Raw genomic sequence first — 16,144 nt, 5'->3', positions numbered from 1 at the left:
AGGTGGATTGCAGAGAAGTGGGTCAGGTAGGGGAGGAAGGGAAGGCACGCCCTCCAATGGCCTCCTTTGCTGACTTTGACTTTTCTTGGCCACTGTGACTATAGAAATAGGTTCTTCCAGTTAGGCGGCTCCCCACGAGGTGGTCTAAACCCTTTCGCCTTAAGATCAACTTAGCCGCTCCCTTGGTCCAATGGAAATCAGTTCTAGAACATACAGAGCAGAGCAGAGACCCACAGAATGATTCCTCCACCAACCCAAGGAAAGGCCTAGGCTTTCAAAGTTCACCTAGGCCTGGAGAACTTAGTGGTGCTGCTGGGGGAGCTAACCTGGCCAATATGGAAATTCAGCAGAGGAGAATAAGAGTCATGCCAGGACTCTCTCTCCAGGATCAAAGATCAACTCACTTCTCAGCCATCGCTTCCCATCCTCTCGGGGAGTTTGCAAGAAACTCAAGGTAGAGCTGGTGACAGGGCTGCATCATCTGAGTCTCGGAGGGTGGAGCCCTGCATCCCGTGGGGCTGTCCTTTCAGAGACTGAAGACCTGGAGGAAGCTCACAAGAGGGCCTGGCTACTCTCAGTGTGGAGCCAGCCCCTTCCTTCCATTGCCTCTCATTTGATTTGCTGAATTTCAGGCCTCTCTCCTGGCGCTCATCTGTCCTCCTGGTCTGGTGGAGACTGAAGAATGACATTTTTAACTGTCTCTGCTCAGCTTTCCTGGACTTTTTCTTAGAACGGACTTTAGCATTTTTCATTTTGATTTTCCTCTAAGTCACACCCTCTGGGGAACCACCAGTCTCCTTGAGAAACTCTTCTACTCACATTTTCCATTCCTTTCATGCGAACATTGTCTTTCTTCATGGACCAACCCAAGACACGTGTCCGCCATGAAGCCTTCCGTGATACTCTGGCTCACACACATCTTTCCCTCTTTATCCTCTGGGGCAATTTATTGAACCATGTAGTTTAACACTCAGTCACACACGGCCTTGGCTTGCTTCATCCATCTTGCTTTCCCTTGTGTGTCAAGCAGAGGCCTGGGGGCGTGGACAGACTAGGGCACTGAGGGAAATAAACAAGGAGTTCTAGTCTCCGCACCACCATATATTCATCATGTGAACGTTGGGCAAATACCTTAACCATTTTGAGCATCTGTTTCCTAATATATGAAACAGAGATGTCACCTACATTGCTTGTCTCATTAAAAAATTATAATATGAAATGAACTAAAAAAACACTTCATGAACTGAAAACCCTGGAACATAAAGTATCAATAATACTGAACTTCTTGTCTTATATTTGCTCCCATTTCCCCACAATGGCTAGAAGAACGTTGAACACACAGTAGGAAACCAACAAACACTTGTTAAATATAATGTTTATCCGTTCTTCTTGACCCAGGGTATCCCTTCCAGGTTCTAACTTCTGGCAGGTCTACCAGAAAGCACAAAGCAAGTCTTAATCAGGATGAAAAAGATTTACAGGCCCTATCTGTTTTTTTGATAAGGATTCAGAAAACTGAGTTTAGATTTTCCTCTATAATTTTCTAGGAAGCTGGGTGGAGTGTTTTGTTGTGGAGGGTTCTCTGGAAAGATGCTGTTGGGAGCTTGAAAGATTTGCACAAACCATGAGATGATATTTTTTCCTTCTTTCAGAAACAGAATACTAATAAATTAGGATCATTATCTGATAGGTCAGAGGTCATTGGATTATTTCCTGTGAAACAGATTCATGCTTGTACGAAGGGAAATTGGGAAATGCCTGCAGTCTTGGTGAGAGCCCATTTGATTAAGAATTTGGTTGGCTTGCTACCTGGTATTTCTCCACAAACACCCTTCCCCTTGAATTCTGAAGTTGGCAATGGGTATGACTGAGGACAGTTTGACTAAAGTCTCTTCCTATGTTGCACTAGAGGTCTGGGGGTGGGGAGAGGGATTTGGTTCTAGCCCTGAGGCTCAGAGCCACTTAGGTACTTGAAGATTTCACCTTCAGGCTGAGGTCCAAAAGGAATGTGTGTTATTTATAGATATGATTTGGTTGCTGAGTAAAGAGCAGCTGAATCCTTCAGTCAGCCTCTCCCTCTAGGAGTTCTACAACCTCTATCTCACTGTGATAGAATTAAAACCTAAGTATGCATTGCTCTAAATAGGAGAGACAGCACCAGGATTTATAGCCCCCAACAGAGATCCTGGGCTCTGCACCCTGATTGAAACAACCCAGTCTCTCTTTCCTTGTTCCAGTGAGTGGACACATATCTAAACATCAAACTGATATGGGAGAAGCTGCGGGCTCCAAGCTGAGGCTCCATCCATCAAAATCACTCTACTCTCCTTCAGAGGATGTCTATAGGGGATTAAGGAAATCATATCTCAACATGGACCTCATTCACTGCTGCAAATTTCCCCTTAAAGCTATTTTAAAAGTATTCATTTAGAAAGGTTTGTAGGTTAAAGGTTTTGTAGGAAGACCTGGAATAAATAGAGGTAAGTAAAATATGATCCTCTTCTCAATAACTCATTCCCTGCTAGGGCAGACAGCCATACAGATGTAAAGATGGTACTAGACTGTTGTGAGTGCTGTAATACATGTGCAAGTATTCATCAAAAGAGTGGGGAGGAAGGTATCAATGTGGGCCGAGGGAGAAAAGGAAGCTCCTTGGAGGAGGAAGACAGTCTAACAAGAGCTATCCATGGTAATCAAACCAGTATCTTCAGCCACTACCCTTTAGCTTCACAAGGCTTCAGCACCAGATTGATCAAAGAGGCATTTGAGGAGTATTTGACATGTCTTGTTGGAGAAAAGGTCCTAGGAATCGTGTTCAGGCTCTTTAGATGTGAAGACTTAGTTCAGCAATATTAGCCCTTGAGATTTTTCTCATCTCCTGTATATCTTCTTTGTCTTTATGATTCACATTGGCTACTAGCAGGTGGAGGCTCTGATCTAGGTACTGTCAAAACTATTTGAGCTTCAAGTAACATAAGCCAACACAAGAGAGCTCCAGCAAAAAAAAAAAATCAGTTTGCTAAAAAATATGAATGTCTTGTGAAACCCAAGGGGTGGAATATAGTCGAGCCTCAGAACAGACTTGCTACCAGAAACCGGAAAAGCTACTGGGAATCCAGGCCTTACTCCCTCTTTCTCATTTCTGCTTCTTGCTGAGCATCTTTTTCATTCTTCTCTTTATATATCTGTTTTTATTGCTTCTCAGTCCCTATAAAAAAGAGATGGCTGCCCCAGATGTTCAAGTTTTTAATGTTGTCCTCACATTCACACAAACTAACTGGTTATCTCTGAATTCCTATTTCACATTCCCAGTAAAGAGAATCTGTTTAAACTAACTTGAGTCACGTGTCTCCCTTTGGTCCAGTTAAGCTTCTTTTTCTTTTTTTTTCCATTAATTTTATTTTATTTATTTATTTTTATTGAAGTACAGTCAATTACATTGTATCAGTTTCTGGTATACAGCACAATATGCAAGACTGGGACATTGTGCTGTACACCAGTTAAACCTCTTAACACCCAGTGCCAATTGTAGTGGGTAGGCGGTTCCCAACACATTCAAGGAATTCTATGATACCAGCTGGGTATCCTACAAGTCAACTCATTTCTGACACTACTTACCTGGAGGCAGCATCTGATTCCACAGGCTAAGGGCTCAGTCCCAAAAGACTGACCTGCACTTCAGATGTCAATCATAAGCTCAGTTTGTCACCTGTGCTTCTGACCAAATGGCTATAAATGAAAGGTTCCCATGACTTCCTTTTTGGGTTTGACTAATTTGCTAGAGCAGCTCACAGAACTCAGAGAAACATGTTACTTACTAGATTACCAGTTTATTATAAGAGGTTCTAACTCAGAACAGCCAGATGGAAGAGATGCATTAGGGTAAGGTATGGGGAAAGGGTGCAGAGCTTCCATGCCCTCTCCAGGTGCACCATTCCCCCTGAATCTCCACTGTTCATTAACTTGGAAGCTCTCTAAATTTTGTCCTTCGGGGTTTTTATGGAGGTTCCATTACACAGGCATGATTGATCAAATCATTGACCATCAGGGTTTGAACTCAAACTCCAGCCCCTCTCCTTGCCCCACAGGTCAGAGGTGGGACTGAAATTTCCAACCCTCTAATCATATGGTGGGTTCTCCCAGCCACCAGCCCCCTCCTTAGGTGTGGTCCAGCAGTCACTGCATTAACAGCAAGAAACACTTCTACTGCTTTCATCATCAGATATTCCAAGGGAGCTCCGTGGCAGTAATGGAGACAAAAACCACATACACAGTCGAATCTTGAACAATTTGGGGTTCTGGGTGCCAATCCCCGTGGAGTCAAAGGACGGCTATCTCTGCCTCAAAAGCAAAAGAAATGAGAAGTGACTTGTCCAACGGCAGGAAGCCAAACCAGTCTGGGTAGAATCGGGACTCAAACCCTAGTTCTTTTGATTCCATGTATTGTGATCGCTAATCGAACACAAACTGTTCCCCTTACTTAGTTAAAGTTCTGTAAAATGAAAATACAGGTGTTATATTCACTGAAAAAAATCCATGTGTAATTGGACCCACGCCATTCAAACCAATGTTGTTCAAGGGTCAACTGTGTATTTCTCCTTACAAATCACAGTATCCCACTGATCAACTTTGTCTATGAGTAGAAGAGCATAAATGCAGCTGTCAATGCCCCATGCCTGTGGTAGAAGGAAGGTTCTTTAAAAAAAAAATGGAGAAGAATTGCTTGGAGACTAAGCCGATCACTCCCTCCCACTTCACCTCTAAAAAGACCATTCTATCCATCCCTTTCCAAGTGCCAGTTCAGGGAAGCTCATGTTTAGGGAAAAATAAGAAAAAAGAGCATTACTAGTTGTAGATACCATCTTTTAGAAAAACACTGAGGTGAACCTGATCTTCACGAACTCGAGCTTTGACCATAGCAAGGTTGTGCCTCCGGACGTTCCTACAGTGCACACAAGTCTATTTGGCTTGGTCTCAACAGCTTCATTTTCTACCACGTGCATCATTCTGCCTGACAGATGGGTATATGATGCTTCTAGACAAAGCAGGTTCAGGAAGGCCCTAGGAAGTCCAAACTCTCTGGTATCAAACACAAGGCCCTTTGGACTCTGACTCTTGCTGCTTCTCCAGTCTCAACTATGACCACGCCTGATCTTGCAATCATAACACGATTGCAGACATTTAGAACTGCATGTGATTCCTGAAACAATGCACAGCGTTTGTAACTCCATGCCTCTGGACAACCTGCTCCCTCTTTCTGGAACCTCCTCCTCATCACCTGTCAATATCACGAACTCCTAACCACCTGTTAAAACGTGGCTCACATATATCCCCTTCCAGGAAGATCTCCTTGAGACTTACACACACATACACACACACACACACCACTGAATGGGATGACAAACTGGCCTAACTCAATATAAAAGGGCACTCTGAGGCTGGGTACCTCTGTGCATAGCATCACCTCTAACCCTTCCCTTTTTCTTCCTTCATGAGTTATTCACAGATACTAGATGTGACTCCAAGCTTCCTTACCATAGCTGCGTTTTATTTATCTTTATATTTATTCTCCTAGAAACACATCTTTGGACAAAAAAGTAGTGTAGCTTGGAGATTAAGTATAAGAACTCTGGACGGATGGTCTGATGGACCCACCTGAGTTCAAATCGTAGCTTTCCCAACCCTTAGCTGTAACCCTGAGCAAGGTATCTTACCCTTTAAGTCTGCTTGCATACCTATAAAATGGGAATAATCTTAAGACTTACCTGTAATGTAAGGGGTGGTGATTTAATGAGATAGTATGTGCAGCATAGTATGACTTCAACAAATGTTAGATATTATTATACAAAAATCTTCCAAACAGAATTTCTCTCTTGTTTGATGACTCAGAAGGGACTCTATTTCAACAGCAACACAAAAAGTCTTGTGTGCCTTGGGGATCTTTCCTAAGAACAATGATAAACCATTGTCCATGAGGTGGGCTAGAATGCTGGTTACTGGAAGGTAGGTTCCAGTTAATAAACTCAGTTTCGCCTCCTGCATGCTTTTCAGCTTTGATTCGATTTCCCTTTTCCTAGATGGGGAAGAATTGGAAATGCAGGCAGAGCTTTGATTTGGCACCTAGGGATTCTCTTCAACAGCCACGAGACCGTGGGGACAAAATGCCCTTCCAGGGCTCTCTTCCTTGCCCCTGCTTGCCAGCCCAGTCTCAGCCAGTGCAGTTCACCCAAGAAAAGTGTTCATCTCGAAACAATAGAGGTGCTTTCTGTAAAGTTCTAGAACTCTGAGCTTCTCAACCAGAACTCCAGGGGGAATAACCTCACATTCTGTAAGAGAAAAAAGAGGTTGGGGCAGAGGGGAAGCAAAGGAAAAGAAAAAAAATTCTCTCTCGCGCGCACTCTCTCTCTCTCTCACACACACATACACACACACACACACACACACACACAGATACACACACACACTTTGCTGTTTGTGAGCTATAGGATTTTTGAATTGATAAGAAAATGCAGCAATTTTTCTAAGTCTGCTGGTGACGGCTCTTCTTCCAGGATCTCATTGGAGGCTGATCTCTGAGGGTGTTCACATCCTCAAAGGCGCAAGAACCAAAGACCTGGAGCATCCCTGCACCCTTGGCACCCACCTGCCCGTTCTCTCTCCCGGCCCCTCATGCACTGCCTCACTGTTTCTTCTCTTCTGTCGTCTCCTTTTTCTCTCTCTCTCTCCCCACACCTCTCTCCCATCTTTTCCTCCTCCTACCTCTCTCCCCGTACCCTGTTATTGGAGGAGCCTATTCATTCCCAATCATGTTCTGTTCTCAGCGCTAAGATGGGACACATTTCCAGCTCCACAAAGCCAGCCCCAAGACCGTGTTCATCGCGCGTGAGCACAGCTTTTGTGGGCAGGCACATGCCTGGAGGGATGCTGGCACCGGACCACTGCCCAGCAGCCTCTTGCCTTGAGCTGTAGAGCACGGATAACAAACGTTGCTCCATCCAGAAAAGCCCGCACTTCCAGAGCTGCTGCTTTTGGCCTGGGCTGAGCTACTCTTTGATCTCTTTATTTTGAAACCATTTCTTGCTGGATTCTGCAACAATCTGTCTCAAAAAAAAAAAAAAAAAGATACAAAGAAATGGCCTGATCGCCACTCACTGATTAACTGGCTCCGGGAACACAATAGATCTCTGGCATGATGCAAATAACTGTTTTAAATCTGCTGCTACTTTTCTAAATATTAGCATTAGGAGTAAACAGAAATGTCTCCTACCCCAAATAAGAGAACACCAGGTTTAGGACCAAAGAGAGTTGATTCTGACATTCATTATGATATTTAAAAAATATTTCAACTTGAAGAAAATGATATAGGAGATAATTGGGTACAGAAAGAAAGTTGTGTTTTCACTTCTTTTTTTCTTTTTCTTTTTCTTTTTTTTTTTTAAGAAAGGGTTGAGTCTGAAGCCGGGCATGTCAGAGAATTTACCCAGGAGAATGGCAAACCTGCAGCAGAGTCAATTTAGTTACAAGATCAAAATCTCTTGACTCACAGAAGACAGCGTTAAAAGGTTGGGAACAGCTACAGATCTGTTAAAATCCTGCTTTTGCAGCAAAATCAGATTCTGAATTGCTTTACAGGCTCTTCATTTCTAAGACCACTTTCAAGCTGGCAGTTTTTGGTCCAGGCAGTCAAAATGTTTAGGAAGCTGTTAAACCAAGGCATTGACTTCATGCAACCCACCTCCTCCACCTCCGCTGCCCCAAATCCCCAGTCCTGACCCTGGTCAGGTCCAGCTGCTTGAAGGATGAGAAGAAAAAATCAAGTCCCAGACTGGGGCTGATTTCCAGGTGTTTGTGGAATGGTAGGTTGCAGGACTAGGAAGCCACTGCCTGATGCTCGCTTGCCAATATGAACAACTAACATGTTCACACCAGCTACTGAGCACGCACTGTGTGCCCGGCATTGCACCAAACATTTATGAACAGGAGTCAGCAAACCACTGTGTCCAACCCACTGCTTCTTTCTGTACAGCCTCTGAGTTCAGAAGGGTTTTGACACCTTTTAAATGGTTAAAAAAAATCAAAAGAAGAGCATTTCATGATTCATGTAAATTACATGAGACTCAAATTACAATGGCCAGGAGTAAAGTTTTATTGGCACACAGACATGTCCATTCATTTACATATTATCTCTGGCTGCTTTGACACTGCAACGGCTGAATTAAGTGGCTGCAACAGAAATGGTATTCTCCGCAAAGCCTAAAATATTGACTCTCCGGCCCGTTACAGATTTGCCTACCCCCATTTACCTACCTCGTCGCATTTGCACCATAGACTTTCCACAGTTGGAACGATGTTATTCTAGGTGTTGCAGATGGAGATGGAGTGGGGGTGCACAGATGTCACTGTACCCAAGCACTCTGCATAATTTCTTTCTTTAAAAGTCACTTATAATGAGATTTCTTTTTTTTTTTTTTGCATTTTTTTTTTTATTGAGGTATAGTCAGCTTACAATGTTGCATCAGTTTCTGGTGATCAGCATCATGTTTCAGTCATACATATACATACATATGTTTGTTTTCATATTCTTGTTCATTAGAGGTTACTACAAGATACTGAATAGAGTTCCCTGTGCTATACAGTAGAAACTTGTTGTTTATCTATTTTATATATAGTAGTTAGTATCTGCGAATCTTGAACTCCCAATTTATCGCTTCCTACCTCCTTTCCCCACTGGTAACCATAAGTTTGTTTTCTATGTCTGTGAGTCGTTTCTGTTTTGTGGATGAGTTCGTTTGAGTCTCTTTTTTTAGATTCTACATGTAAGTGATATCATATGGTATTTGTCTTTCTCTTTCTGGCTTATTTCACTTAGAATGATGATCTCCAGGTCCATCCATCTTGCTGCAAATGGCACTATTTTATTCTTTTTTTATGGCTGAGCAGCTTTTTTTTTTTTAGTATAATTCTTTTATGTCATAAAACACTGTTCTTTCATTTATTTATTTAACAAACATGTCTACAGTGCTCAATATGCAGCAGGCCCTAGTCTAAGTGCCTGACACATAGTAACTCATTGAATTCTCTCAGCTGCCCTGCTATTACTACCTCCATTTTGCAGATGGGGAAACAGAGGCACACACTGAGGTTTAGTAACTAAATCCCCAGTCATGCAATCAGTCAGTGGCAGAGACAGAATTTGAACTTGGATGGACTTGGTTGGAATGCCCTTGATTGGCACCAAAGCACCATGTAAAGACCAACACATCATTTGATCTTTACAGCCATCCTGTGAGAAGTATGCCCACTAGTCCCACTTAATAGATATGGAAACTGAGAATGGAGGTTAAAAGACCCAAGGATGAACATCTATTTCATTGCAAAGCCATTCATGCTTTCTCTGCCCTCCCCTCTTCTTGCCTGTGCCTGTTAGCCACCCTTATTTTCTTTCTGGTTCACTTCACAGCACTCTTCATGCACTTGGCTCTTTTTCATCTCTCAGATGAGGTGACCTTAGCAAAAAGTAAGTCTTGCCTCTCTCACAAAAAGCTCCCCAAATAGCTGTATTTGTTTCTCTCTCATGTAGAAGTGTGTGTAGATATTAAAGGCTGGTAGGCAGCTCCATTGTCATGAAGGACCAGACTCCTTTAATGTGTGTGGTTTCTGTCTTGGAGCCCAAAAATGTTGCTCTAGCTCCTGCCATCACACTTGACTTCTAGTCAGCCAAAGGAAGGAACAGAAAGTAGAACAACTTGCCTCTTTTGCTGACCTTCCATTGGCCAGGATTTGGTCAGATGGCCACAGCAAGCTGCAAGGGAGTTTAGGAAAACTAATCCTTTTTTTTTTGGAAGGCTTTATGCTCTGCTAAGACATAGATAGTTCCAGTGATGAGTGAGAAGGATAGAATGGGCGTGAAAAGATGATAGCCTCAGAGCCTTGTGCTTTGCCTTAATCACATTTCTCTAATTTGTAGTGAGACCTTAATTTGTGGGATTGTTATTGAATGTCTTTTTCTCTCACTAGGCTAAAACTAAGACTGTCTTACTTGTTTCTGCTATGTCCCTAGCACTGGGCAGAGAGCCTGGCATGTGTGTAGCTAGCTGCTCAATAGTTTTTTGAATGGATGCCAACCAGAGTCAGTGATGGAACTTAGGACCCCAAGCTCTTAGCCTGTGTCCCCAGCTCTAGGCCAAGGTGTAGGTAAAGGTCACCTTATCTTCGTTAAGCTACAAGATGAGAAAACTCCAGGTAGAGAGTATATAGGTGAATACTCCTTTCCTGACCCTCTGGGTAGAGTTGTATTGTCTGATCAGTGACTGCCTACTTGGAGAGAGAGACAGCCAGTGAGGATGTGATATGAACACACGTACAGATCAACAGCAAAGGACTAACTTGGTAGCAAGAGGGCTGGTTTCCCGTGTGCAACCCTCTGCCCAAGTCACACTTGGCAGTGTCCTTTCATGAACCCCAGACAATAGGGGATGTAATCATGGGTCCATGATTTGAGCACAATTAGCACCAATCTTCATACCCTTGAGTGAGATCTCTGCTAGCCAAGGTCATTTTTATAGCTTTCTCCTGGGGAAATATCTTTTGTTGCCACTTATATTTTTCATTTTGCAGAATGCTTAGGAGAGATATCATTTCTCAACTGCCTACTACATGCCTGGACCACCCGGTCTCTGGAACGTATCCCCTCAATCAAACATTCAGTGGCTGTGAGAGATCGTCAGTATAACCAGTGGAAGAAACAGTGTTCTGTGTTCCCCAAACCATTTCTTTTTCCCCCTGAGCTCACGGAAAGGCTACATTTCTTATTTCTTTGATGGGGTGGTGGGGAGGGAAGGGTACTTAATCAGCTCTGGTCAGTGGAATGTGGACAGAAACAACATACGTTACCCCCGGGCCAGGCTTCTTCTTTCTCTCTGTCTTCACCTTCCGTGGAGGGATGGCCGTGTGTGAAGATGGTCTAGCTATGAAACAGAAGAAGCCTGCACCCTTCATCCCTGAGTCCCGGTGTGAGAGACATCTCAGGAGCACCTTTTCAGAGTCATCCATACATGTTCCAGCCACTGCTGTGACTCCAAGCGCTCCATGTGTTCAAGTGTGCAACCCTTGTTTACACCAAAGCTCTATTGTTGGTGGCGAGTATATAGATCATTCAGAGGTGTAGGGGTGTGAAAGTTCCCTTGGGGCAAACTTTTTGTTTGTTTTTCCAGTGTTATTGAGAAATGCTTGTCTACATCACTGTATAAGCTTGAGGCGTACAGTGTGATGATTTGGTTTATGTCTACTACTATAAAATGATTATTGCAGTAACTTCAGCTACCATTCATCACCTCATATGGATACAATCAAAGCAAAGCAAAGAAAAAAAATTTGAAAATTTTCTCCTTGTGACGAGAACTCTTAAGATTTACTCCCCTAAGGGCAGAGGGTAGAGCTCAGTGGTAGAGCGCAGGCTTAGCATACACGAGCTCCTGGGTTCAATTCCCCAGTGCCTCATTTAAATAAATAAAAACATGATTATCTCTTCCCTCAAAAAATTGGCTTACTCTCTTAACAACTTGTCTATATGTTATATAGCAGTGTTAACTCCAGTCGTCATGTTGTATGTTGCATCCCTAGTACTTACTTATCTCATAACTGAATATTTGTACCTTTTGACCTTCTTCCTCAGATTCCTCCTCTCCCTCCCCTCCACCTCTGGCAACCACATGTCTGATTTCTTTTTCTATGAGTTTGGGTTTTTGTCTGTTTTTTTTAGATTCTACATATAAGTGAGCTCCTACAATATTTGTCTTTCTCTCTTTGACTGATTTCATTTAGCGTAATGCCTTCAGTGTCCATCCATGATAGGATTTACTCATTTTTTATAGCTGAATAATAGTCCATCGTGCACACATATGTAGAACTATACATGATCACAACTTCTTTGTCCATTCATCCTTTGATGCATACTTAGGCTGTTTCTACTTCTTGGCTATTCAACATGGGGGTGCAGATATCTTTTTGAGTTAGTGTGTTCATTTCCTTTGGACATATTCCCAGAAGTGGAATTGCTGGATCATATGGTAGTTCTATTTTTCATTTGTTGAGGAACCACTATACTGTTTTCCATAGTGGCTGCACCAGCTTACAATCCCACCAACAGGGCACAGGGGTTCCTTTATCTCTGCAACCACACCAGCACTTGTTCTCTCTTATCTTTTGATGATGGCAATTCTAACAGGCATGAGGTGATATCTCATTGTGGTTTGAGCATCTTTTCATGAACCTGTTGGCCTTTTGTATAGCTTCATTGGAAGAATGTCTATGTAGGTCCTTGCAGCAAACTTTTGATCTGTGGGGATGGGAGGCAGTAGATAAATGCTTCATCATTTTTATATCAGATGCATAGTCATAAGGCCCATTTCATGCACCTTCTGAGAGTCTGTGGCATCACACACCCCATTGTCGTCAGTGGCCAACAACTCAGTGAGGCATCCTTGTACTGACTCTTCCTTTTAGCTTGCTTCACGCTGCTTGTTCTCACTCCTGCTGCCTGGTAACATGCTCCCTAATAAAGCGTTGGCACATGAACCTTTGCCTCAGGCTCTGCCTTTTGGGGGACCCTGTTTAAGACCCCCCACTGGACACAATGCTTTCTGGGAAAGCCAGTCAACCAGAACATCCATACTGACTTCTGTGTGAGCAGGAAAGAAATTGTGATTGTATTGAAGCTGGGTTTGTTTATGACAGCAGCTAATGCTAATTACTCTCACAAATATATTACTGTCTTTTTACAGATATGAGAGCTGAGTTCAAGGAAGTGAAATAACTTTCTGTTAGTCACACAGTTTGTGTTAGAACCCGGGTTCAATCAAGATCCACGTAACTTGCAGTGATTTCTAGGAAATCACAATTTACGTGAGATGTTTACAGAATTTCAGCAAAATAGCAGTCTTTTAGAGAGTTATTTCTTCATCTCTTCTTCCCTCCCCCAGCTCATCCAGTCTCAGGGGCTATGACAGTATCAAAGGGGATATTTGCTGAACTCAAAAAGCACTAGTGAAAGCCACCTCCCCCTTTCCATCAAGTAACATCCATTGATATATATGCCTGTCTTTTTATTTATTTGAGCAGAAGTAGGGGGAGAGATTCTTTTTCAGGACTATGGAAATAATTAAGACTTTGAAGAGGTCTCAGTTCCTAATTTGTCTCTTAGGATTACTCAATCAAGCAATCATCATGTATTACACGAAAAAGTTTCTATGTGATACATTCAGAAAACTAGCAAAAAGTAAGTAAAATCTCGACCATCATCAGACTCACCTCTCAAAGAAGAGCATTGTTAAGAGTTTGGGGCAAAGCTATCTCTAATAGATCCATCTATCATCGATCTATTTATCTACTTATCCATTTATTGATGTATTCATATGTATAGTTTTTTTTTTTATCATTTTGTACATATATACACAGTTTGAAACAAAACATCTAGTTTTATTCAAAATGGCTGAAATCTTTTCCTCTTAATTCTGTATCAAGAAAATTTTCATTCAGCATATATTCATTAACTTATTCAACACATTTTACTCATTACCTACTACGTGCTAGGTGCTGTCTTAGCCTTGGGGGCACAGCCGTGAACCTGACAAATTCCTACTCTAATGAATTATGTAATAAAATTTTATCTTATGATGTAGTATTTTATTGCATAAAAGTACTAAATTTCACTTAACAAGTTACTCATAAATAGGAATTCTACATAGTTTCAATTTTATTTGTTGTTATAAAAAATACTGTAATAAATATTATTGAATGTATATCTGTACATACTCATGCTATTATTTCTGTGAAATAGAAGCCTAGAAATAGAATTATTAAGTCACATTTTTATAGATACTGTTAATCTACCCTCCAAAATATTGTACCAAAGTTTTGATAGAATCTGAATCTGCTCTATTCTCTTTGCCCTCTCCTGCACTTAATGTTGTCAAAGTTAGGGATTTTTTTCCACATCTTGTAAGGCGAAAGTAATAGCTCATTGTTTTTATGCATTTCTTTAGTATCATTTCATGTGTTTGTTGGCTGAATGTGTTTCTTCTGTGAATGGCTGCTCATGTATCCACTTGCCTACTATTTGTTTTTCCTGTTAATTAGTACTGAACTCGTACCGTTATGAACCTAACAGATAGATTCCCTCATGGAGCTTCCAGTCCAGCATGGAAGAGAGACCTTGAGCAATGGTAAAAAGAAGCAAAAGCATCCCATGAAAGTGTTGCATCCAGTTTTGTGGGAGCATCTAACAGTCTGGGATCGGAGTGAGTAGGGAAGACTTTCAGGGAGAGGAGCTATTTAAAAGAAGGAGGAATTGAACATGTGAAAGCAGACAAGGGGATTAAATTCCAGGATAAGGAAGCAGCAAGCATGAAGGCAACTAGGAGCCTCTGGTTTGGCTTTAGTGCTTACTTAGATATCTGTATAACTAGCACTGCTTGTATCTGCAGAATAATGAGACCAGGTGATGTTAAGATTACAATGTAATTTGTCCTTAATATCATTAACAACAGTAACAGTAATAGCTAGCATTACTGATAAGGAAGTATGTTCCAGATACGTCTATGAGTACCTTATGTGTATTATCTCATTTAATCCTACACTAGATACTATTTTATTATTCCCATTTTACTGATGAGGAAACTGAGGCACAGCCAGGAAGTAGTGAAGCCTGTAATTACACTTGTATAGTAAGTACTCCGTGTCAGGAAATTTCTATTTCTGTTGTATTCTCCATAGTATCCACATTAAGACCTGGAGCTTCATTATGTTTTCCCTTATATCATTGCTGTGTAATGTTGGGATCAGGACTCTGAGCATTAGATTCATCTTCTGTAAAATAAAAATATGATGATAATGATGCTTAACATTGCTAGACCACTTTCTCTGTCAGTTTGGTAATTTGGATTATACTTCAGTTAAAAAAATTAACCTTATGATCTCAGAGTGTTATTTTTCACTCATGCTCCATCATGAGTTGGCTGGGAGAACCACTCCATGTTTCCTTTCTCTAGGACTTGAGCTCTCAGGGGTTCCATCGTCGTGTGGGCTTCCACTGTCCCTGCAGCAGGGGGAAGGGGCGCTATGGTGTCCCCCACTAGCAGCCAGGTGCTTCCATTCAGCAGTGGTGCATATTCTTCCACTTTCATTTCATTGGCCAAGGTAAGTCATGTGGTCACACCTGAGCTCCTGCACAGGGAAAGGCAGTCCCACCAGGTGCATAGAGAAAGAGGAACACGACCACTGATGAACTATCATCCGTATGCCAACTCTGCTCTGTGTTTTACTATAACAGCTCTCCTTGCCAACAACCCTGTTTAGTAACTATGATTGCTGTACCCATTTTAAAGATGAGGAAGTTAAGGCACAGGAAGGTTGAGTAACTTGCCCAAGATCACTTGGCTAGTAAATGGTAAAGCCAAGTTTCAACGCCGCCCATCAGTCCTCAAATCCCATACCCTTATACCATGCACTATATTTACCTTACAGGGCTATTCTGAGACTAATAGATAGCCTACGTTCTCAAGTCTCTTCCTATCACAGGGAGTACCTGCACTGCTGTTGGGGTTGTTACTGCTGCTTCCTCAGTGTGCAGGGCTCAGGACGTCCTTAGGGGGTGAAATTGATTTGACTCTGCCCCTTTCAGTGGCCTTCGCCATCTCCACTACCCATCCACAGAAACAGGTTTTTCAGGAGGTGTTGCCGTCTTTGTCATGAATGAGTCCCACACGAACAACCCTGCACACAATCTTTTTCCAGTCCAGTTCCCATTAACCTAAAAATCTCAGGCAAGCGCAGTGATTAGAATGAATAAACATCAGTCACCAAAGGGCCGGCTCTGTGAGTAAGTCATGTAGCACAATGTAAAGTGGGATAACATGTCGTAAATTAATGTTGTTAAAATGAATACTTGATAGTAATCCCAAGGAAGGCTATTCACCATCAGCACTTGAAGCGACAGGAGCAGTGTGGAAGCCAAAGCAATTTGCATCGCATGGAAACGCTCAGGTTTGCCACTGCTGATGAATTCTCAAACGCTTTGGCTGTTCTCCATATGCAGAGCTGTTTAATGTTTACCTAAAAAGCAATGGGGCAGAGATGTGCTCTCTGT

General features: G+C 42.2%; 1 pseudogene; it reads left to right on the top strand.

Annotated features, from left to right (window-relative positions):
* The window catches only part of LOC140698316 (MFS-type transporter SLC18B1-like), a 485,714-nt pseudogene that overhangs the window by 245,698 nt on the left and 223,872 nt on the right, over window positions 1-16,144 (top strand).

Source organism: Vicugna pacos, chromosome 9, assembly GCF_048564905.1.
Source record: "Vicugna pacos chromosome 9, VicPac4, whole genome shotgun sequence".
Lineage (NCBI taxonomy): Eukaryota > Metazoa > Chordata > Mammalia > Artiodactyla > Camelidae > Vicugna > Vicugna pacos.
The sequence above is the reverse complement of the archived record's forward strand: the minus strand, read 5'-3'. Positions and strand labels throughout refer to the sequence as shown.